This window comes from Pleurodeles waltl, chromosome 6, assembly GCF_031143425.1.
Source record: "Pleurodeles waltl isolate 20211129_DDA chromosome 6, aPleWal1.hap1.20221129, whole genome shotgun sequence".
Lineage (NCBI taxonomy): Eukaryota > Metazoa > Chordata > Amphibia > Caudata > Salamandridae > Pleurodeles > Pleurodeles waltl.
This window is the reverse complement of record NC_090445.1, coordinates 966,104,135-966,127,531: the sequence shown is the minus strand read 5'-3', so window position 1 is coordinate 966,127,531 and position 23,397 is coordinate 966,104,135. Positions and strand designations below refer to the sequence as shown.

Here is a 23,397-nt window from a genome sequence, read left to right as displayed (position 1 = left end):
GTACTCACCCCCTTGTGTCTGCTGTGTTGTCCTCACGCGCCCATCCAAATCGGGGTAGGCCACCGCCAGGATCCGGGACATGAGGGGGGTCAATTGACGAGTGGCACCCCTCCTACGTTGGGAGGCCATCCCCAGCAGAGCCTCCGCGGTCTTCCTGCTCCCGCGGCGGATGTCCTCCCACCTCTTGCGGCAGTGGGTGCCCCGTCTGTTGTGGACCCCCAGGGTCCGGACGTCCTTGGCGATGGCACGCCAAATGTCGATTTTCTGATGGGCGCTGACCTATGTGACATGTACAGGGGGAGAAAATAGAATAACATCATTTTCTGCATGCTCGATGTGAGTGGCCCCCCCATCCCCACCCTTGCCATGTGGCACATGCTCTCATCTGTCGTTTGATGCATGCCTCATTCGCTCCCCTCCCCACCATCGTTCATTCACCCCACTCAACCCAGGCATTGGCCACAAAGCATGGTCCCAGTGTACTTACCTGTTGGTCTGGAGGACTGTAGAGTAGCGCATACTGGGGGAGGACCCCATTCACGAGTTTCTCCAATTCTTCAGAAGTGAAGGCAGGGGCCCTTTCCCCAGTCGCAGCAGCCATCGTCTATTCCAGACCGAGGTCACAGCAGCACTTGCAGTATAGGTCCTCTCCTGTGGATGATCAGGTCTCGAGTGATTAAGCAGATAGAAAATGGCGGTCACGTCCGCGGCGGTGCGTACCGCCGGCGCACATCGTCATTGGCTCCTGAAACCCATAGGGTTCAATGTTAACCAATGCGGCTTTGCACCGTGGTCTTCGACCGCCTACCGCCACGGTGTGCCACGCCAGCGCATTGACCTCACATCCCATCCCATTGTCGCACTTCACAGGTCAGGCAGCCGCCATTTCAAGGGCCCACATGGCTTAATTTCTACTGCGTCACACATGTCTAGGCCTTGCATCGACACTCATACAAGCCATTCACTGCATAGAGAATCGTGTACTGTGCAAGCTGTGGGAACATACCTGTGGGTTGATTGACTCTGTGCTCGCTGTTGTCCTTCCTAGGTACCGTCCGCTGGGACTTGCGAGGAGATGGAGGAATCTTCCTGTGTACAGACCGCTGGTGGACCTGTCGACAATGGAAGAAAGACATGTCATATTGACATACAGGCTTGACCGAGCCACTATACAGGAACTGTGTGCCCAGCTGAAGCCAGACCTGATGTCACCCATCCGCCAACCCACAGGGATTCCCCCTCTAGTGCAGGTTCTGTCAGTACTCCATTTTTTGGCAAGTGGGTCATTTCAATCAACAGTGGCCATGTCATCAGGGATGTCTCAGCCTATGTTTTCAAAGGTGTTGTCCAGAGTGTTGTCTGCCCTGATGAAATACATGCGGAGCTACATTGTTTTCCCTGAGGTGGGCGATTTGGCTACAGTGAAGGCTGATTTCTATGCCCTTGGACATATTCCCAACATCATTGGTGCCATTGATGGGACACATGTGGCTTTGGTACCCCCCAGCAGGAGTGAACAGGTGTACCGGAACAGAAAACGTTATCATTTGATGAATGTCCAGGTGGTCTGTCCAGTACATCTCCCATGTAAATGCCAAGTTCCTTGGGTCAGTGCATGACGCGTACATCATGCGACATAGCAGCATCCCTTATGTGATGGAACAACTACAGAGACACCGTGTGTGGCTAATTGGTGACTCTGGTTACCCCAACCTGTCATGGCTACTGACCCCAGTGAGGAATCCCAGGACCAGGGCAGAGGAACGCTACAATGAGGCCCATGGGCGGACTAGGAGGGTGATCGAGCGGACCTTCGGCCTCCTGAAGGCCAGGTTTAGGTGTCTGCATATGACAGGTGGGTCCCTAATGTACTCACCAAAGAAGGTGTGCCAGATCATCGTGGCCTGCTGTATGCTTCACAACCTGGCTTTGCGACGCCAGGTGCCTTTCCTGCAGGAGGATGGTCCAGATGGTGGTGTTGTGGCAGCTGTGGAGAGTGAAGAGGAGGAAGACGACGAGGACGACACAGACAACAGGGACACAGTGATACAGCAGTATTTTCAATGACACACAGGTAAGAATCAACACCGGCATTTTACATTTACTTACAGTCTCCTGCCTCTCTACTGTCTGAGTTTCCCCCCAGTGTATGTTAACTGAGCTGTGACTTTCCCTTCCAATTTCAGAGATGTGGGCCCCACTCCGTGACCTCTGCTTTGTTTCCCCATGGACTACAGCTGTGTGACAGTGGTATGTTGTCATCACAATGTAACTAGACATTTTGGCACGTTTATGTCTAATACATTTGTTCAAAATACAGGCAGACTCCAGATTAATTTTGTGCAATAAGTGTTTTTATTAAAGTGCTCAATTTAGGGACATGGTTGAAAATCGGGGATGGGTGCTGGTGGAGGAATGTCCATGGCAGAGTCCAGATTTTCAGTCTCACAGGTGCATTGTCCATATGCCTGTGGAAGGATGGAGCAGGGGCAATTTAAGGTTGGACAGGGTGACAATGTGGGACAGTGGGATGACATCAGGGGGTATCCTTTCCTGGCGGGGGTCTTGGCATCCTACTCTGTCTTCTTCCTAGATCTCAGGCCCCGCTTGCGGGGTGGTTCTCCTTCTGCAGGGGGTGGGGTTCTGGTGGCCTGTTGTTCTTGTGTGGGGGCCTCCTGTCCACTAGCGCCGGCGGAGGTGGTAGCCTGTTCTTGGTCCATGCTAGTGACAGGGGCCCTTTGTGGTGCCACATGGTCCCGCAATGTGGTGACAATCTGGTTGAGAGCCACGACGATGGTCCCCATTGCGGAAGTAATATTTCTGAGTTCTTCCCTGAACCCCATAAACTGTTCCTCCTGCAGTACCTGGATCTCCTGGAACCTGGCCAGTACCGTTGCCATCGTCTCCTGGGAGTGATGGTATGCTCCCATGATGGAGGAGAGGGCCTCGTGGAGAGTGGGTTCCTTGGGCCTGTCCCCCCCCTGTCGCACAGCAGCCCTCCCAGTTCCCCTGTGTTCCTGGGCCTCTGTCCCCTGGACCGTGTGCCCACTACCACTGCCCCCAGGTCCCTGTTGTTGTTGGGGTGGTGGGTTAACCTGGGTGCCCTGTAGTGGTGGACACACCGCTGATTGACGTGTCCTGGAGACAGAGGCATGGGCCCGCTGGGTGGGAGCTGTGCTGGTGTTCCCAGAGGGGGGTAGGTCTGCTGTGGCCTGTGGCTGTGTGAGGGGAACAGACTGTCCCGAGGTCCCCGATGGGCCGGGCTGGTCATCTGGGTCCAGGGAGACAGAGCTGCTGTCATCACTGGGGGCCTCTTCTGGGGGTGGGATGGACATTTCTGGACCCTCCTGGGCGGTGTGGTGGCGTTCGGGTCCTGCAGGGGTATAAGAGTATGATTATTGCTTCTGTGTGTGCCATATCGTGCAATGGGTGGGTGCCCGTGTACCCCAGTGCTGACATTCCATTGTGGGGGCTGTTGTGACGGTGGCTTGTGGGGGAGATGGGTGTGTCCATGCTTTGTGGACGCATGCAGGGCTAGGTGTTGGGATGGGTGGGTTGTGATGGTGAGACATTTGCAAGGAGTAGGTGTGATGGGGGTGGGGGTATGAGTTGGCATGCAGGTGGGGTGGGGGGGATGAAGTAGTGAAGATGGAACTTACCAGAGTCCATTCCTCCAGCTACTCCTGCGAGGCCCTCAGGATGCAGGATGTTCAAGACTTGCTCCTCCCATGCTGTAAATTCTGGGGGAGTAGGTGGGGGTCCGCCGCCAGTCTTCTGCACCGCGATGTTGTGCCTTGATACCATGGAACGCACCTTCCCCCGTAGGTCGTTCCACCGCTTCCTGATGTCGTCCCGATTTCGTGGATGCTGTCCCACAGCGTTGACCCTGTCCACTATTCTTTGCCATAGCTCCATCTTCCTGGCAATGCTGGTGTGCTGCACCTGTGTCCCGAAGAGCTGGGGCTCTACCCGAACTATTTCCTCCACCATGACCCTGAGTTCAGCGTCTGAAAACCTGGGGTGTCTTTGGGGTGCCATGGGGTGGTGTGAATGAGGTGTGGGGTGGTGTATGTGTTGATGAGTGTGGTGAGTGTGGTGGTGTGTGGTGTTTTGTGCGTGGATATTGTGTGGGTGATGGTGTAGTGTGCCTCTGTGTGATGGTGTTCTCTATTCTGTGCTGTCTCTCTCTGGGCTTCGTCTCTGAATTGTGGTCGTAGGGGTTTGTGGGGGATGTGGGTGTGCGTTTTATAGTGTATTGGGTGTGTGGGACTGTTGTGTGTATGTGTCTCAGGTGTGTGTATTTCAAATTGTCCAATGTGGTTGTGTTTTGTAAAGGTGTGTGTATTTTGACCGCGGCGGTGTGTACCGCCAATGGAATACCGCGGTTGAAAGACTGCTGCGTGGATTCGTGGGTCGGAATGGCATGGGCGTATTTCTGTTGGCGTGATGGTGGAGGTTTGGTCATCGCCAGTTTTTCGCTGGCCGTTGGTGTGGCGGACTTTTGTGGATGTCGGGTTTTTGGCGGTTTGCCAGTTGCGGGTCAGAATGACCGTGGCGGTTTACCGCGGCGGTGTTATGGCGGTCTTCTGACCGGCGGTAAGCGCCTTTTACCGCCGAGGTTGGAATGACCCCCTATATCTAGTTGCAGATTCCTCACCTTTGAATTTCCCTTATGCGTCAGATTGGATCTGGAGATTTTCGTAAACAGTACCCCTTGCACAGTTAGGTGATGTCAATCAGCTCACGTCATCTGTGCTGGATAGGATGCTGCGGGTCCTATATAGGCGCCACCCGGGAGTGCTGACATCCGTTTCTTTTCACGACTTTCCACAACAGAAGCGCAGAGACATAAAGACACTGACACTGGTGTGCAAAACTAAGGCCCTGAAAGGGGAGTCCCTGCCCCCAAAAATCAGTTCACAGAGCAGGGAGGATTGGTGGGTCCGTGAGGAATCTGCAAGTAGATATTGTCTGTACCAGATGAACAAGTTACTTACCTTTGGTAAACATATATCTGGTAGAGACATTCTAGTTGCAGATTCCTTACCTTAGTTCTTACCTTAGAATTCTCCCCCAGGGGACAGACTGGATCAGGAGATTTTTTTCTGCGAGCAATACCCTTGTGCATCAGTAGGTGGCGATGGTCGACTCCATGGTCGTTGTAGTCGCTGTGATGACGTCGGGAGTAGTACATAGACGCCACCTCAGCGTAGTGACGTCCGTTTCCTTTAACGACTTTCCACGCCAAAGTGCAGAGCCGCAAAGAACACAGATTGGTGAGCCAGAGCTAAGGTCCTGAATGGGGCATCCCCTCAGAAACCGGAGCAGAGAGGGGATCAACAGATTTGTTGGTACATCATGCCACAAATGTAAGCCAACGACAGGAGTATACCGTTTTGGTGGAGGGACGCCTGGCTACCAAGATAATGTCACAGACTTTGGGTTGAATGTCAAAAGATGTCAACTGATGCCGCTCAATCGACACATATGAAGGAAGAGATTGAACAGGTTCAGGTGGAGAACCATCCCCTGCTGCTGCAACAGAAGATCCTCTTCGGAGGATCTTCTGAGACGAGGATCGGTGGCCATGCTCAATAGCTCTGGATACCATACTCTCCGTGCCCAGTCTGGAGCCACCAAGATAACTTGGGCCCGGTCGTTCCTGATCTTCTTGAGAACTCTGAGCAGAAGTAGTATAGACCTAAAGGAGGCCGGAGTTCCACTCAAGATGAAAATCGTTTGAGTGAGTGCCGCCTCTGAAACTTCAACGCACAAAACAGCAGATATTGCACGTTCTCTGCGGAGGTGAACAGATATAACCAAGGCTCTAGCCACTGCTGAAAGAGACCATACACCCCCTCCTGATGGAGACGCCACTCGTGATCGCCCTGAGCTCCAGAAGATTGATATGGAGCCCAGACTCCGCTGGAGACCAGAGGCCTCTGATCATCCGCCTCTCCCATGCGGCTACCCCATCCCAGAAGTGATGAATCGGTAACTATGGATAGATCTGGCTGGGGAAGAGAGAAGATCTGCCATGGACCCAGTACGGATTTGAAAGCCACCACTGCAGGTCTTTCGCAGTCCCCTCTCAGATCTGGACCATGTCAGAGGGATTTCCCTGATGCTAAGCCCACTGGACCTTCAAGTGCCACTGCAGAGCCTGCATATGCCATCTGGCATGTGTCACTAGCAGGATGCAGGAGACCATGAGGCCCAGCAGCCTCGGAGTCCGTCTCACCGAACCCCAAGAAAGAGGCTGAAAGATCAGAATCACAGCCTGAATATCTTTGAGTCACTTCTCTGGAAGAAAAGCCCGATACTGCACTGTGTCCAGAACAGCTCCAATGTAGGGGAGCGTCAGAGGGAGTCAGGTGTGACTTCGGCACGCTTATAGTGAACCCCTGCGTATGCAAGAGGTTCACCGTAGTCTGAAGGTGGGAGATGACTTTCTGGGGCGAGTCCGCCTTCAACACCCAGTCGTCGAGGTAGGGGAAAGACAAACCCCCAACCTGCGCAGATGAGCTGCAACCACCGCCATCACTTTCGTGAACACCCGAGGGCCACTGGTAAGCCAAAGAGCATGGTAAATTGAAAGTGCTCATGGCCTACCACGAATCGTAGGTAACATCTGTGGGCAGGCAGGATGGAAATGTGGAAATAAGTGTCCTGCAAGTCCAATGCTACCATTCAGTCTCCTGGGTCCAGGGCAGACAGAACCTGAGCCAGGGTGAGCATTTTGAATTTCACCTTCTTGAGGAAGTAATTGAGGTCTCGAAGTTCTAGGATAGGACGTAGCCCTTGCCCTTTTTGGGCACCAGAAAGCAGTGGGAGTAACAACCATGACATACTTCTGGCACAAGGACCTTCTCTATGGCTCCCTTGGCAATGAGAACTGCAACTTACTGACGGAGAAGTGCCAAATGATCCTCCGGAAGATGGCTGACTGAGGGAGGCGTGGCTGGTGGGGCAGATTCAAAGGGGAGGGAGTAGCCCCTTTGAACAATCTGCAAAACCCACCTGTCCGTAGTGATAGATTCCCAGCGGGGCAGGTGATGGTGAATCCTCCCGTCAACTGGACCGGGGTGATGGGACGGCCCTAGGAGGGTTTGGAGGCTGCAGCGGGGACAGGGGTGGACTGAGCAGACCTCTGGTTCTCTGTTTCACGCCCACGTGAGATTCCACGTCCCCGGCCATGCACCGACTGAACAGCATGGGTGGCACAGTGGCTGGGATGGGGACGCAACATGAAAGGGGTGAAAGGCGGACTGTTGGGAACGAGGGGCAGTGGAAAGGCTGATGGACCGAGCTGTAGCCCGGGAGTCCTCGAACCTCTCCAAAGCCAAGTCCACTTTGTCTCCAAAGAGACGGGAGCCATCAAAGGGCATGCCCCTAGAGTTTGTTGGACATCCCCCGAAAAAACAGATGTACGCAACCAGGCATGGCGCATCAAGGCCACCGTCGTCGCAACTTATCTACCTAAAGATACAGTTGTGTCCAGCCCACAACTGATTGTGAACTTTGCCGCATCTCTCCCATCAGTGACAGCTTGGGAGACAATAGCATGGGCCTCCTCCGTATCTGCGGCAGAACGTGCATGACCGTATCCCACTGAGAGTGGGTACAGCGGGCCCAAAAGGCATGTGGTGTTCACAGACGGCAGCACAAGACTAGAGGAAGAAAACATCTTCCCAAATTGTTCCAGCCTTTTTTATTCCCTATCCGGGAGTGCGGAAGGTAATGCACCCAAGGAAGATGAAGCCTGGATGACAAAGCTCTCAAGCGTGGGGTGTTGGGACAAGAATTTAGGGTCCTGTGCACAGGAGCCCGTGTTGGGATCTCGACCAAGTACCCAAGAGGAGATCGGCAGGGGCTTCATTGAACGGTAGAAGGGGCTCAGAATTGGAAGCCCTTGGCAGAAGCACCTCCGTCAGGAGATTTGACCAAACCTGAACAGTGGGCAGCTCAAGGCCAAGGACCTCAGCCGCCCTTCTGACCACCGTAAAATAAGTTGCTCCCTCTTCCGTAGCCACAGTAGGAGGAGACAGCATGCCAGCGTCTGGAGTCATGTCAAGGCCATTGGTCTTGCCCAACTCCTGTGCACAGTCCAAATTGGGGTCATCCTAGTATTCATTAATGTCCAGGGACCCCTCCAATCGTTCCCCTAATTCGTATCCATAAGAAAAAGGATCAGAATCCAACCTGGGGTGAATAGGCCCCATCGAAGACAGAGATGGCGTCAGTGGACGCCGTTCCGACTCAGTCATCGTGGATGAGGATCGGGTTGAAGTCAATGGTGGGCACCACCGGCATCGGGAGTGTCAACAATCGAACCGGCGCTGGGGGAAGTTCAGTGGGTTGACCTGCGTGGATCCGGAGGGGACATCGGTGGCCGGAGCCATAGCCGCCAGTGCATAACCTGAAGGACCCCCGAAAGAACCCGTTGTGCCCGTAGACACAGCTTTGGGGTCGGCCTGCCCAAAAGTGAGACGCATGGCCACATAAAACTCTCAATTGGGCAGGGGTCGCTCCGGCTCCCGGAAACCTGGGGAAGCGCGGAGCAGACTCAGAAGCAGGTTCCGAAGATGGAGGCCTCCAGGATCGACGCTCCTCCCATGTCGCATCAGCCGAGCGACGGGGTGAAGTTGAAGGGTGACGGGACCGATTCAACTACTTCTTCTTACCTTGGCCCGAAGATTTCGAGCGAAGAACGGTGATGGCTCCGCAAGCTCTCTGAAGACCTTACCCTGAGCGAGACGGGGACCTACGCGGAGTCGAGCGCTGGGCCGCCACGAGCTTGATGGACCGCTCCCTCAAGGCTTTCGGGTGCATGGACCAGCACTCTGAGCATGACTTCAGGTCATGGTCTTGCTCCAGGCACCACAAATAGACATGATGCGGATCCTTCACCGACATCATGCGGTGACAGTCCTTGCACGGCTTGAAACCTGTCTTTGGGGACATCCTCAATGCACCAAAAAACTCGAAAAAAGGGTCAAAAATCAGTCAAGAAGAGACCAGTGTAGTCCTCTCCAGATCACTGTGTGGCGCGGAAAGAAAAGAACTGATGTCACTGCGCTGAGGCGGCGTCTATGTACTACTCCTGATGTCATCACAGTGACTACGACGCCAACAACGCCCATGGAGTCCTACCGACGCGCAAGAGTATTGCTCGAAGAAAAAATCTCCGGATCTAGTCTGATGCCTGGGGGAAAATACTAAAGTAAGAACTAATGTAAGGAATCTGCAACTAGAAGTCTCTATCAGATACGGCGTTACAGAAGGTAACTAACTTGTTCATCTGATAGAGACTTTTAGTTGCAGATACCTTACCTTAGAATAGATACCCAAGCAATACTGTAAGAGGCTGGCTAAGTTTATGGTGTACATCTATGGTATGGCACCCTGTACTGAGTTCAGGCAACCCTTTGTGATGCTGAATATGTGTCCAGATAGCAGAAGTTCTCTAGGGGTAGCTGAAGGGAGCAGCTGGAGCTTATTTAGGGTGAATGTAAAGCACTTGAAATACCCCAGTAGTCAGACAATAACAGTCGCAAGAAAGAACCACACAAGTGCTGTATAAATAAAGGATACTTTAGTACAGCACTACTACTAAACCGACACTCGTATATCTCCCTTTGGCGATATTACATACAATTATACACATAAAATAACCCACAAAAATAGCATAGAAATATACAGGGCCTTAAGGGAGGACCAAACCATATGCAAAAAATGTGGAATGTGAAAGTGGGACTCCAGCCAATTCAAGTGAAGTGGTTAGCCAGGGGCAGTTAGAAACACCAGCAGGCAAGTACAGTCGATGACCGCAGCAACCAGGAGTAAGACAATTACCCACCCAGTTGTCCCATAGGCTAACACAGAGTGTAGTGATTGGAGTTTGTGGAATTCAGGACCCTTTCCAGTGGACTCCCAGGACACCATCAGGCAAGAGGATGGATGGAGAATGTCCCTACTCTAGGATATCCAGAAGACAGGAGTACCTATACCAGAGACCTGGATGCAGAGGGGAGAAGGGACTCTCTCTGAATACTGTGGATGCCTCGGATTGTCCAGCTGCTGCCACGACCTGTGGACCAGGCCGGTGGAACCCAAGGATGGAAAACGGTAGTCACACCTCTCCCTTGCGTTAAGTCCTTTGTTCTGCTCCTCTGGCCTGAGCCTGAATCACCAGCAGGAGGGCAGAACAGTGCCTGGGGTCAGCAGCAGCGTGGGCTGGCAGCTAGACCCTGTAAAGCTGCACAGGCAGAACTGGGGGACCCTATAGGGAGCCCCCAGAGTACATGGTATCATGCAACTAACACTGGAATCAGTGTACTTGCATGATTCCAACATGTTTGATACTAAACGTGCCTAGGTTCAGAGTAGCCATTATGTAGTTGGATGGACCACTCGTGTTGACCAGTGTCCACTACATACCTTAAGATGGCTTCCCCGCACTTAGAATCCAGGAAGTGGCCTGGGGTCTGTAGGGGTACCCTGCTCATGCAGGGCAACACTCACACTTAGATGCATGCACCCTGCCCTTAGGCTGAATATAATGTCTAAGTGCAGTGGTTAAGTGTGGCTGTGAAAGGGTGCGTGCACCCTTTCACGCAGACTGCAATGGCAGGCCTGCAGTCATAGTTTGCATGAGCTCCTATGGGTGGCATAATACATGCTGCAGCCGGAAGGGGACCCATAGTGTACCAATACCCTGGGTACCTAGTTATACTAGGGAGTTACATTAGTGCACCAGTAAGCCAATTGTAGGTGTAAAAAGTTTACTAGAAACCAAATTTAGGGGACAGAGCACTGCACTGGGGTCCTGGTTAGCAGGATCCCAGTGCACTACAGTCCAAAATATAACACCAGGCAAAAAAGTGGGGGGTACTAAAACAAGAACCCAGCTTACTACAAATACCATCCCCAGAGATGGGTTTGAGACCCAAGTTCATACTAGAAATATCTGCAGGACCGAACAGACAAAGGGGGTTATTCTGACCGCGGCGGATGGCGGTCGCCGCCCGCCAAGCGGTTCCCACCGAAAGACCGCTCCGCGGTCAAAAGACCGCGGCGGTCATTCTGGCTTTCCCACTGGGCCGGCGGGCGACCGCCGAAAGTCCGCCCGCCAGCCCAGCGGGAAACACCCTTCCCACGAGGACGCCGGCTCAGAATGGAGCCGGCGGAGTGGGAAGGTGCGACGGGTGCAGTTGCACCCGTCGCGAATTTCAGTGTCTGCAAAGCAGACACTGAAATTCTTCGTGGGGCCCTCTTACGGGGGCCCCTGCAGTGCCCATGCCATTGGCATGGGCACTGCAGGGGCCCCCAGGGGCCCCGCGGCACCCCCTACCGCCATCCTGTTCCTGGCGGGAGAACCGCCAGGAACCGGATGGCGGTAGGGGGTGTCAGAATCCCCATGGCGGCGGAGCGCCCTCCGCCGCCATGGAGGATTCTCAAGGGCAGCGGGAAGTCGGCGGTACACCGCCGACTTTCCGTTTCTGGCCGCGGCTGAACCGCCGCGGTCAGAATGCCCAGCGGTGCACCGCCAGCCTGTTGGCGGTGCTACCGCCGACCTCCGCCATGGCGGTAATTACCGCCAGGGTCAGAATGACCCCCAAAGTGCCCGTCCCTACGGACCTGACTGTCCAGGCATGGAAAATGTGTGCCGAGAAACCCACGCTGCCGCCTGACAGATGTCAAGGACTGAAACTCCGTATGCTAACGCAGTGGTTGCAGCTTTAGCTCCGGTAGAATGAGCATGCAAACCCTCAGGGGTTTGCTTTTTGGCTAGTGTGTAGAAGATCTTAATGTAGAGTACGACCCATCTGCAGATGGTCTGCGTCTCATGGACCAACGTTTCTTTGCTCCCACATAACATGCAAAGGGGTGGTCATTCACCTGGAAATCTTTTGTATGATCAACACTCTTTTTGGGACAAGGCGGTGCAGTCTCTTCTTCCTTAGAAGGATGTGGAGGTACGTAAAAAGTAGGAGGGGTGATGGATTGGCTTCAATAAAAGACAGCACTTTGTCCGGATAGATGGAAAGGTAGGGCAGCTAGATGACAATGCCTGTAGCTCACTCACCCTGTGAGCAGATGTAATGGCCACAAAGAAGGTTGCTTCTTTAGTGAGAAGCCTAAGAGGACAGCTGAGGAGAGGCTTGAAAGGAGCACACATCAGAAAAATCAAAAACAAACTCCGATACCACTGGGGCATAATGAATGGGGATGGAGGAAAGAGGAACTTAGGGGACTTAAAGAAAGTTTTTCAGGCAACCTCAAGAAATCAGAAATAGCAGACAACTTTTTAGAGTGCCCATTGCAGAGCCCGCAGAGAGAAGGGCATAAAGGGGGTCAACAGACTTGTCTGTGCACCATTCCACAAATTTTTTCCCAACGACAGGCGTATACCGATTTGGTGGAGGGATATTAGACTTGGGGAGGAAGGTCAAAAGCGGTCAACTGTCGCAGCTCAATCTCCCCGCAAGAAGATTAAGAGTGGACAGGTTAGGGTGCAGAACCCCCACCTGCTGCTGCAACAGAAGATCCTCCCGAGCAGTCGGATTGGCGGATTGAATTACATGTTCAGTAGCTCGAGATATCAGACTCTCCGTGCCCAGTCCAGAGCCACAAGAATAACTTGAGAAAGGACGTTCTTGATCTTTTTGAGAACTTTAGGCAGAAGTGATATGGGCAGAAAGGTGTACAGGAGGCCTGAGTTCCATTTCGGATGAAGAGTGTCTCAAGATATTGCTGTCTTGGAAACTCTAATGCGCTTAACTGCTGACAATGCCTGTTTCTCTGCAGAGGTAAACAGATTTAACCATGGTGCTCCCCACAGCTGAAAGATTTTGCGCCACCTCCAGATGGAGACACCATCATGATCCGCTAAGCATTTTCGGCTTAGTTAGTTTGCTCTGGCATTCAGAGATCCTGCCAGATGTTAAACCACCAGCGCTATGCCCTTATATTCCAGCCATGTCCAGAAGTGCAGAGCCTCTTGACAAAGAGTCCACAACCCCACCCCCCCCTGCTTGTTGTAGTACCACATGGCAGTGGTGTTGTCCGTGAACACTTACACCATCTTTCCCTTGAACGGGGGAAGAAATGCTTTCAATGCTAGCCAGATCTCAAGGATCTTCAACGGGTTGATGTGGTGTCTGGATTCCACCAGAGAGAAGATGCCTCTGATTTCCACCTGTCCCATATGGCTGCCCCCATACCAGGAGGGATGCATGTCTCACTTCGGTCAGGTCTGGCTGGGGAAGGGAGAAGGATCTGCTTTGGTCCAATCGCAATTCATTAAAAACCACTGCAGATATTTCGCAGTTCCCTCCAAGAGCTGGAGCTTGCTGGAGAGATTCCTCTGATACTCCACTCACTGAACTTCAGGTCCCACTGCAGAGCCCACAGATGCCACCTGGTATGTGTCAAGGAGGCCATGAGGCCCAGCAGCCTCAGTCTCATTCTCACCAAAATCCAGGCTAGATGCTGAAACATTAGTATCATAGCCTGAATATACAGGATTCATCGCTCTGGAGGATAAGCCCAAACCTGCACTATGTCCAGAACAACTATGAAGAAAGGGAGCATCTATGAGGAATTCAGGTGCAGCTTCAGTACGTTTACAGTGAACCCGGTGAATGCAGGAGGTCTGCAGTAGTCTGGCCGAGCAGGACAACAGCCTGAGGCGAGCCTGCCTTCAACAGCCAGTCATCAAGCCAGGAGAAGACTGAAACCCCTGATCTTCAACCATTGCCATCACCTTGGTGAACACCCAAGGGGCGCTGGTAAGACCAAATGGGAGCATGGTGAACTGAAAGTGCTTGCTGCCTACCATGAATTGCAAATAACATCTGTGGGAAGGCAGTACGGGGATATGAAAATGAGCGTCCTGCAAGTCCAACACTACCACTCAAACTCCTGGGTCCAGGGCAACTAGAACCTGAGCCAAGGTGAGAATCTTGAACTTCTTGAGGAAAAGATTGAGGGACAGAAGGTCTAGGATAGGGTGGAGGCTTTGGTCCTTTTTGGGGATCAGAAAGTAAAGGGAATAGCAACCACAACCTACTTCTGGCACAGAAACCATCTTTAGGGCACTCTTGGACAAGAGAGCCATAACTTCCTTGCGGAGAAGGGACAAGTGATCCTCAGTCATCTGATTGTAGGATGGTGGCATGGGTGGGCGGGTAATCTCGAGGGGGCAGGAGTAGCCTCTTCGCACTATATGCGAAACTGACCTGTCTGACATGAACTGCCAGCGGAGCAAGTGATGGCGAATCCTGCCGCCAACTGGCCCACAGTGGTGGAGTCAGACTAGGAAGATGTAGAGGCTGCTTGGGGAGATTGCAGACTGTCCAGACCTCTGTGCACCTGATCCCCGAGGGCAGTAGAACTCACACCCTTGGCCACAGAGGCTGGGCAGCATGCACAGCACGGTGGAAGGCCGGGAATGGACATGGGTGGAGACCCCTCTGTAGCCACCAAAGGCACACTGTGGGGAACGGGGGTGGGAAGGATGGGGGTAGGTTGGCACGAGTCCCAAAGACCTGGCTGTAGCCATGAATCCTGCCAGATGTATTTCAGCCCAGAGTCTGCCTTGTCTCTGAAGAGACGGGTGCCATCAAAGGGCATGTCCATTAAGGAAGCTTGGACAGCCCCTGAAAAGCCAGGTGTCCTCAGCTAGGTGCGGTGCCTCAGAGCCACTGTCAATAAAACCGCTCTGATCAGCAGGTCACTCGTGTTCAGTCTGCAATGGACTGTGAACTTCGCTGTCTCTCTCCCACTGGCAACAGCCCGGGAGAGTACAACCCAGGTCTCCCCTGGGACCTGTGGCAGCAATAGCACAGCCGTGTCCCACAGTGTGTGGAACACCTGACCGAAAGGTATGAGGTGTTCATGGACCGAAATGCAAGGCTGACAGAAGAAAACATCCTCTTCCCAAGTGATTCCAACCTTTTGGATTCCCCATCTGGGGGGAGCGAAACAGAATGCGCCCTGGGAGGTAGAGGTTTGCACCACCAACCTGTCAGGGGTTGGTTGTTGCATCAAGAAAGTTTGGTCGCCCAGTGCGGGGTGATGGTGGTGGGCAATTTTCCTGTTCGCAGAAGCCCCTGTGCTGGGTTTGGACAAGGGACCCAGTAGCACGCCTGTGAGGGTCTCATTAAATGGGAGCAGGGGGGGTTCTAGGTGGAAGGTCCCAATGTAGCACCTCTGTCAAGAGATTAGTCTTGATGGCCACTGAAGGCAGTTGAAGCTCCAGGACCTCAGGCTATGGGGATGAGAAGAGCATCTAAGATGCTCCCTCTTCTGTAGCCACTGCAGGGGGAAAAAGCATGCTAGTATCTGGAGAAGTATTCAGTCCACTGGCCTCACCCAAGTCTTCACACCAGTCCATAGTTTCATGGGTCAGGTATTCAATTGGGTCCAGCAACCTCTTCCATTCATTCCCGGGAGCTAATCCATGATTAAAGGGCTCAGGATCTGATCTAGGAGGCAAGGCTCCTGGTGCCATCGGAGTCGCAAGGTGCCCATCCAGCTCCATGTCTGAGTCAGGGATCACAATGGGGATGGCGCCGCCGGTGGGTGCAGACGATGCCAAAAGCACTGGCATCCAGGACCGGCATCATGGAATGTTTGGGCGATACGACCAACACCAGTCTAGATCCAAGACCAGATCCTTGGGTGCCCCTCAGCATGGAGGCCGAAGCTTCTGGGGTGGAACCCAAAGGGGTCCCTTCAGACTCTGTGGGGCCCAAAAAGGAGCTCCAGCAGTGTTGGCTGCTCAAAAATGAGACGCATGGCCTTGTAAAACTGATGTGGGTAGGTGGTCACTTCAGCTTCCGAAACACTGGGAGGCGTGGATTCAACACATACTCTGCAGAGAGAGGCCTAGAGTGCTGACACTCCGTCTCGTTGGCCAATGGACGCTTGGACTTCTTATGCCTCAACTTACCCAATCACCCAAGGACTTGGAGTGGGAGGACTCTGCGACCAATCCCTGGACCTCTCTCTCGACTGAGATCTTGACTTGCAGAGTCAAGCATCGGGCTGCCATCAGCTTTAGGAAATGCTCGCTCAAAGACTTTGGATGCATAGACACACTGAGTACAACTTAGGGCCGTAGTCATGCTCTAGGCACCAAAGACAAGGTGAGGATCAGTCATGGACACTGCCCGATGACAGGATTCACAGAGTTTGAAGCAAGTCTAACTGGATGACGTCCTCGATACACCAGGAGTTGAAAACAAAGAATTCTCAACAAAAAGTGGAAAAAAGCCAGTCAAAAAGTGACTGAGGGGTAGCTCTCTTCCAATCAGTGAAGAAAGAAATGGAGTCAGTGCACCGGAGTGGCACCTATAGAGGAACAGCGCACGTAGGGGTACTGCTCATGAAACTGATCAAGTTTGATGCCTGTGGGAAATTCAAAGGTTAGGAATCTGCTACTGTATGTCGCTATCATACGTATCTAGAGTGTTTTATACAGCACAAACGAGACCCGGAAGAGTTTTTCCATGGTGCTCATTTCACATTCATGTGGGAAACAGATTTGCAAGAGAACTCTCTGTATTCCTAGTGAATTTCCAAAACATCAGACTAGCTTAATTTTTGAAGCCCTACTTTGTAAATCTGTCAATGGGTCTTTATTTTTAGAATTTTCATACTGTTGGTGCATTTAGTTTGGGTTGCCCTATATCTCCCTAAGAGACTACAGGCAGACTGGATTTTAACAACTTCCGTACTCCGAAGGCCCACTGTATTCTTGAATACACCTAGGCTAGTTTCATATGTTGCTGTTACATGGAGCTTCTAGTTCTCCCTGCCCGATGATTTTTCAGGAGATGGATAATGGTGGAGATGGGAACCCCAATTATGCTGATTTGTCAGCTGCCTTTTGACTCACTCAACCAGTTTCTGCTAAAGGAAAGACTAATACTGCCTGGCAAGGGCAAGGTCTTGAAAGGTTTAGAACTGGTTTTGAATTGGGCACCAAATAGTATATCTTCCTTCACCTTCTCAGAATGCCAATTTAACTGGCATGTCCCTCAGGGTTCCATTTTATCACCTGCTGTTAAATCTGTTTATGGATCCTTTGGCAACTGTTCTGCATACAAAAGGGTATTTTCCTATTTGTATACCTATAAATCAGCTGATGTTTCATCCCTCCAAAGAGGACAGGTTGAAGGTAATTTAAGACTGATCTATTTTATCATTTGCGGTAGATGGACACAAACTTTAAGACACTGAAAGTTTTTCTTAGGGTCTCTTAGGGTCCACAGACTTTAATATTTGGTACAGTGCAATATAGCCAGAAACAATGGGTGATAAATCTATCCTTTCAAAGTCAGTACAAAATCTAGGTTTGGTGCTGGGCAGAATTTCTGGCATCTGTAGTGGTGAGCATGGGTTTTTCCATCTTAAAGTACTTCATACAATTATTCTGTTTCTTCTCTAATACCTGCATGCTACCATGGCCAGTGCTTACTCAAGGTTGGCGGCAGATTGAAAACCTGCCTCCAAACCTTTAGATGTAGCAAAAAAAAAAAAAAAGTATTTCATTCATGTGAGCCACAACTGTGTGACGACTAGGCTAAGGTGGAAATGCCATTCTGAGTTTGTGGTCAACACTACCTCTGGCCGATCTAATGCAGTTGCTAGATCCAAGCTTTTGTGGCATAACAGATTACAGGATGGATGGGAAGGCAGTCTGTGTAGGTGTGCAGCTTTAGCCATGCCTTTGGCCGCAGGCATTGATGAAGTATTGTCCATCAGGCCACATGCTGACCTAATGGAACTGACTTGAGTGAGGTCCACTGAACATAAAGGAGCCTTCCTCATCCATTCAGTGGGTGGGACTTTTCAATGGTTTCTCAAAGGAGGAGGGAAATGGCACTAAGATCCACTAAAGCCTTTGCAACACCATAAAACCTTTGAGGCAGGATGTAGGAAGCTGGCTCTGTATATACTACATCAAAGTGAGGTATAGTGTGCACAGAGTCCAGAGGTTCCCCAGAGGCTAAAGTAGATAATACTAATGCTCTCTTTTGTAGTAGTGTGGTCGAGCAGTTAGGCTTATCAGAGGGTAGTGCAAAGCATTTGTTGTACAAACACAGACAATAGAAGAAGCACACACTCGATTTAACTCCAGACCAATGGTTTTTATATAGCAAAAATATATTGTCTTTATTTATCTTTAGAATCACAAGATTAAAGTTGCAGGTAAGTACCTTAAAGGTTTCGTATCAACAGTGCTTTGTTTGAAATAGGTAAGTAATACAGTTTTTGAATTATTGGCAATAATCTGTTTTCAAAATGGACACTACAATTTTCAGAAACAGTTCCGGGGGAAAGAAATTTTAGATCGTTTTACAGGTAAGTACAACACTTACAGTCTCAGTCGCTGGGTTTTAGGAAGTCCACCGGTTGGGGTTCAAGTTAACCTCTAACACCCACCACCAGCAACATGGGGCAGGTCATGTGTAGAGGACAAAGTTGAGCAAATTTAATGTTGGCTCCTATGGAGACGGGGGTACTCGGAATCAGGCCTGCTTGCAGGTAAGTACCCATGGCTCGGAGGGCTGACCAGGGGGATTAGAAGAGCACTGAAGAGGCCACAAGCAGGCACCAAACACACCCTCAGCACCACAGGGGCGGCAGGGTGCAAACAGTACATCTGGTTTTCAATGCTGGTCTATATGATGAGACCCTGGGGGTCATTCAGAGGCTACAGACGAGGTCCAGGGGGGTGTCTTGGGAACACCACCAGTCGCACAGGGAGGAGGACCACCTGCCCAAACATACATGCACCGGGGGTCAGGTTCTCCAAGGCCTGGGGGCTGCAGATGCAGTGTGTCTTTAGGCGTTGGATATCTTCGTCCGGAGCTTCGTGGCTGGGGTGGGGTTGGTAGGGGGACACTATGGGGAGGGGAATTCCTAGGGATTCCCTCTGCAGGCATTGTCGCGGAGGGCCGGAGAGGTCAACCCAGGGTGGGCACTTACTTGCAACCACCTGGGGACCCTCTCTTGCTGGGTGGACCACCTGGACGGTGGGTGCACAGGGGTAAAGAATCACATATGGAATGAGTCCTTGGTTGTAGGTTTTCTTAGACAGAGCTGCTCTCCTTGGGAGTTCTTGCTCCTTTTGGGTGCAGGTCAGTCCTCTGGTGTTAGGCAGAGGTCTCTGGTCCTGTTGTGCAGAGGTCTCTGGTCCTGCTGGACAGGTCTCTGGTCCTGCTGGACGCGTCGCTGGTCTTTTGCAGGTTCTTTGAAGCAGGAGACAGGCCGGTAGGGCTGGGGCCAAAGCAGTTGTCGTCTTCCTTCTTCTCTGCTGGGGGTTTCAGCTTAGCAGTCCTTTGTGTTGGGACAGGCTTTGCTTCTGACCACAGACTGCACAAAGGCACTCACCCCATATGGTCAGAAACCAGTCAAAGTGGCAGGCTGGCACAGATTAGTCAGTCCTACACTAGCACTTTCGCTAACATACAGGGGGTATCTCTAAGATGCCCTCTGTGTCCATTTTTCAATAAATCCCCCACTGGCATCAGTATGGGTTTATTGTGCTGAGAAGCTAGATACCAAACTTCCCAGTATTCAGTGAAGCCATTATCGAGCTGTGGAGTTCATAATGACAAAATCCCAGACCACATACTCAATATGGCTACAATGCCTAAGAATGGGCTTAGACACTGTAGGGGGCATATTGTTTATGGTATGTGGTATGGTATGCATATAGTACACCCTGCTTTAGGGTTGTAAGGCCTGCTAGAGGGATGACTTACCTGTGCCACAAGCAGTGGTTTGTGGGCATGGCCACCTGAGAGGGGGTGGCATGTCGACTGTCTTTCTCCTCACCAGCAGACAAGTTGCAAGGCAGTGTGTATGTGCTTGGTGAGGCGTTCCCTAGGGGTGGCATAATACATGCTGCAGCCCTTAGAGACCTTCCCTGGCGACACAGCCCTTGGTACCATGGATACCTTCCATAAGGGACTTAACTGTGTGCCAGGGCTGTGTCAATTGTGGAAACAAAGGTACAGTTTTTGGGAAAGAACACTGGTGCTGGGGCTTGGTTGGCAGGGTCCCAGCACAATTTCAAAGTTGGCAACACTAGGGAAAAAAGGTGGGGGGGGGAGACCATGGCAACACACTTTCCTACACAGGATATACACGAAAACTCCAACCAAAAGGGTACCCCTATTACTTATGTACCCAATCATTTTCATACACAATATTTAAATCGGGGGACCCAGTAATGACATATCACAAATATTTACAAAAACAGAGCAGACGGTTTCCAAACTTGAATGCAACTAAAGACACCTATGCCTAAAGAGTAATGACCAGCTGCCACCAATTGTTACTTATGTCAAGGCCTGTTCACTGGGTCCGTAACAAATCGCATTAAAAGCAGCTCCACTTAGAGGTATACCCAATCATCTAATAGTGAGCAACATGTATCATCATGTACAGCAGTACAGATGCAGCTCATGACAAGTCATCTGCACACAAAAAAAAAAAAAAAAAAAAAAAAAAAAAACACGTTGGAATCGTAAGAATGTGAAAATAAGAAGCAGACTGCAACATAGACATTGCATCAGGGACTTTTGGTCACACAACAAAATAGATGTCTTCAGTAAAAGGAACCTGGAAAAGTAATACATTTCTACAATTTATATCTTCAGGGATTTCTAAAACTGGTTTTGGGCAAGGGTTTTCACTCTTATTTATTCATTTGTTACTGTTTTTGTGACCATAGCAGCCACTAGTCTCAACTTTGCTCTTGCTCGACCCAGTATGGAACCAGGCATATAAAAGCAATGCTTTTTCCATCAATAGTTCACTAGAAATGTGTAGCTATATCATTCTTTCTTGGGCGCTATTCTCAGCAGGTATTCAGATATGTCATTTTAAATGGATTTATTTTGTATCACTGTTGCTCCAAGTGCATTATGTAAGGAAGCCTGCAGGAGCAACTGATGGCCCTGGATGTGGTCTTTCAAAATCTATATGGTGGCTGAAGGCACACTAGAGAGAAGCTGTAAGCCTCAAGTGTAGAGGGCACGATTCAAGCTATTATGTGGGATCTACTGCTTAAAGTGGCACAGAGAAATAGCTGAGTCTATTCGGTGGGCTCTTCACCCAATGGGAACTTAAGATCCGCCAGAGCTGGTGCCCCATGAGTTCTTACAATTTAAACTGGTTTTTAGTGGAAATGTTTCTTTTGTAATCAAACCATCAGGGAGCTCCCCCAAACCATCCTCCCCCATGCCTCAGGGGCTGTGTGAAGTCTGAGGCAGTAACTGTAGTGGACGACCGGTAATACACATTTGACTGATGGGAACTCCTCCTAGAGAAGGAGAAAATCCCCCCCTACAGGTCATGTGTGACTGGGGCAGGAAGGAAAGCAGGGCAAGTCACTGCCAGGAGGAGCTATCCCCTTGCTCATTTACACTGCTGTTTCTTCTATAGAAGCCCTTTTTGTACCCCCCTGCCGGCCTGGTGATAAGCCTGCTTGAAGTTCTCAGGGCGGATTTAACTCGTCCTTGAGCATAGGAGGGAATTGTACTGGGCATTCTGAATGGAGAGCATCTTCATCAAGAAGTCATCCTCTTCCTGGATGACATACAAGTCAACAATATGGTATGCAATGGCCCTCTAGGTGTCCTGCATGGTGTGATCAGGAGGTGAGGTCCTGACTGGGAAGTGGTCTAAGTCAAGGTTGCCTGGGCGTTCCATCTTCCCGGGGGTCAATGGTGGGGTGCTCACCTGGTGGCTGGTCATAAGGTTCAAGAGCACCATAGGGGATAATTGGTGAACTGAAGAAAGGGGACCTCCCTGATGGAGGCTGTGGAGGTGGGCTGCATGGGCGTAGTGGTGGAAAAGGGGGTGGAGGACTGTGAGGCAGAGGGATAGGTGTGGATTTCAGGGAATGAGGCTTCAAAGAAGGGTCTTCCTCAAAAGTAAGACTCCTCTTGCGAGGCATAGGTACCAAAGGTGGCAGTGGAGCCGGTTTAGCAGAGATCTTACTAGTAATCAGGTGTATGACTAAACGCTGTTGCTGAGCGCTCAACTCATTCTGACAACTCTCAAGGACTAGAACCTTGTTGTCTTCCTCGCTGGAAGTCAACAGCGGTTTCAGTCTCTCCTTCCAGAGCCCTGGATGGTCTCAAAGCAGATGGTGATTTCTGCACCAAGTACCTCTGAGCTCACTTGGTGTAAAAAGGTAGCCAATGGTAGAAATACATAATCCAAGATGGAGTCAATGTCCAGGTGCAATAGACACTGTCGAGCCACAGCATCTCATGATTCAAAAGGCGCATTTGATGGAAAACAGCTTTCAAATAGTCCAACACTAGATGGTAGGAGTGTGTGTAGCATGGGCATCTACAGCCACACATGCTACAAACTAAGTTTATTGAAGAATTTGTAGTAAACATGAGTTTGAGCCTTTACATATTCTGGTACACTAACCAAAGTTTGCAAGCTAGTTAGAGTGTCATCTCTAAAAATCATTCAGTGAGTTCTACAAACCAAGGTCTGAGAACATCTTCATTCTGCTTCCAAAGTAGTCAATACTGAAAAAAGATAGAGGGCAACCAGGTTAAACACAAACATCTGCCACTATTGTGCTAGGAGCCCTTATCAACAAAACTCAGGTTTTATAACTCTTTCTTACAGCTGACCAAAATCTTGAAGTTAAGTGGGTAGGGTTCAGCATCAGACTTCTGAGATCCAGTATTTATTCCTATAGACAGACTCAGCCAGCTGAACCGGAGGACAAAAGGCCTCCAGAATCAAACTTTGCAACACAAGATGAGGTTTGAATCTGTGACATGCCACACAAAGCGAGGTGAGTGTTAAGGCTCTATCAACAAGATTATGTGAAAGACTCCACTTTGTATCAGGGTGCCTTTGGCCTCCCAAGGGTGATCACCTACTGGCAGGTACGGGAAGATTACGGGGGTATCGAATTGACACCTGTTCGACAAATGCGACCATTGATAGATGGTTCAATCAAAGCTTTTATGGGTTGAGAGTGGCCGGGGTGATTGTAGGATATGGACTATCTGTTGATTTTCATTCTGTTCAATTAATAACTGTTGGGTTGGGGGTGCGAGAGTATGTAGGTGCACACAGGTGTATTTATTTCTGTATTCTTTGTCATTATTTGGATCTTTGCTGGCCTTATGGGCTTTGTTTCTGTTAAAATAGCAAAAACAATAAAATATGCTTGTAAAAATAAGTGATCACCAGAAGTAAGTATCCCCTTGCTGTCCATATTCATCTGGAGTCCTGCAAATATATCTGTTAGAATGTTAGAACAATTATTTGTCAGAGAGCCAAGCTGAAGACATTGAGGGGTGGAGGTTTTCCAAAGGGTGGCATCAGACATCACAC

The 23,397-nt window shown here is 50.7% G+C and overlaps 1 protein-coding gene across 2 annotated transcripts in view; it reads right to left on the bottom strand.

Moving 5' to 3' along the window:
* Positions 1-23,397, bottom strand: part of BTAF1 (B-TFIID TATA-box binding protein associated factor 1) — a 927,996-nt gene that overhangs the window by 17,485 nt on the left and 887,114 nt on the right. The gene's annotated exons all lie outside the window — the stretch shown is intronic.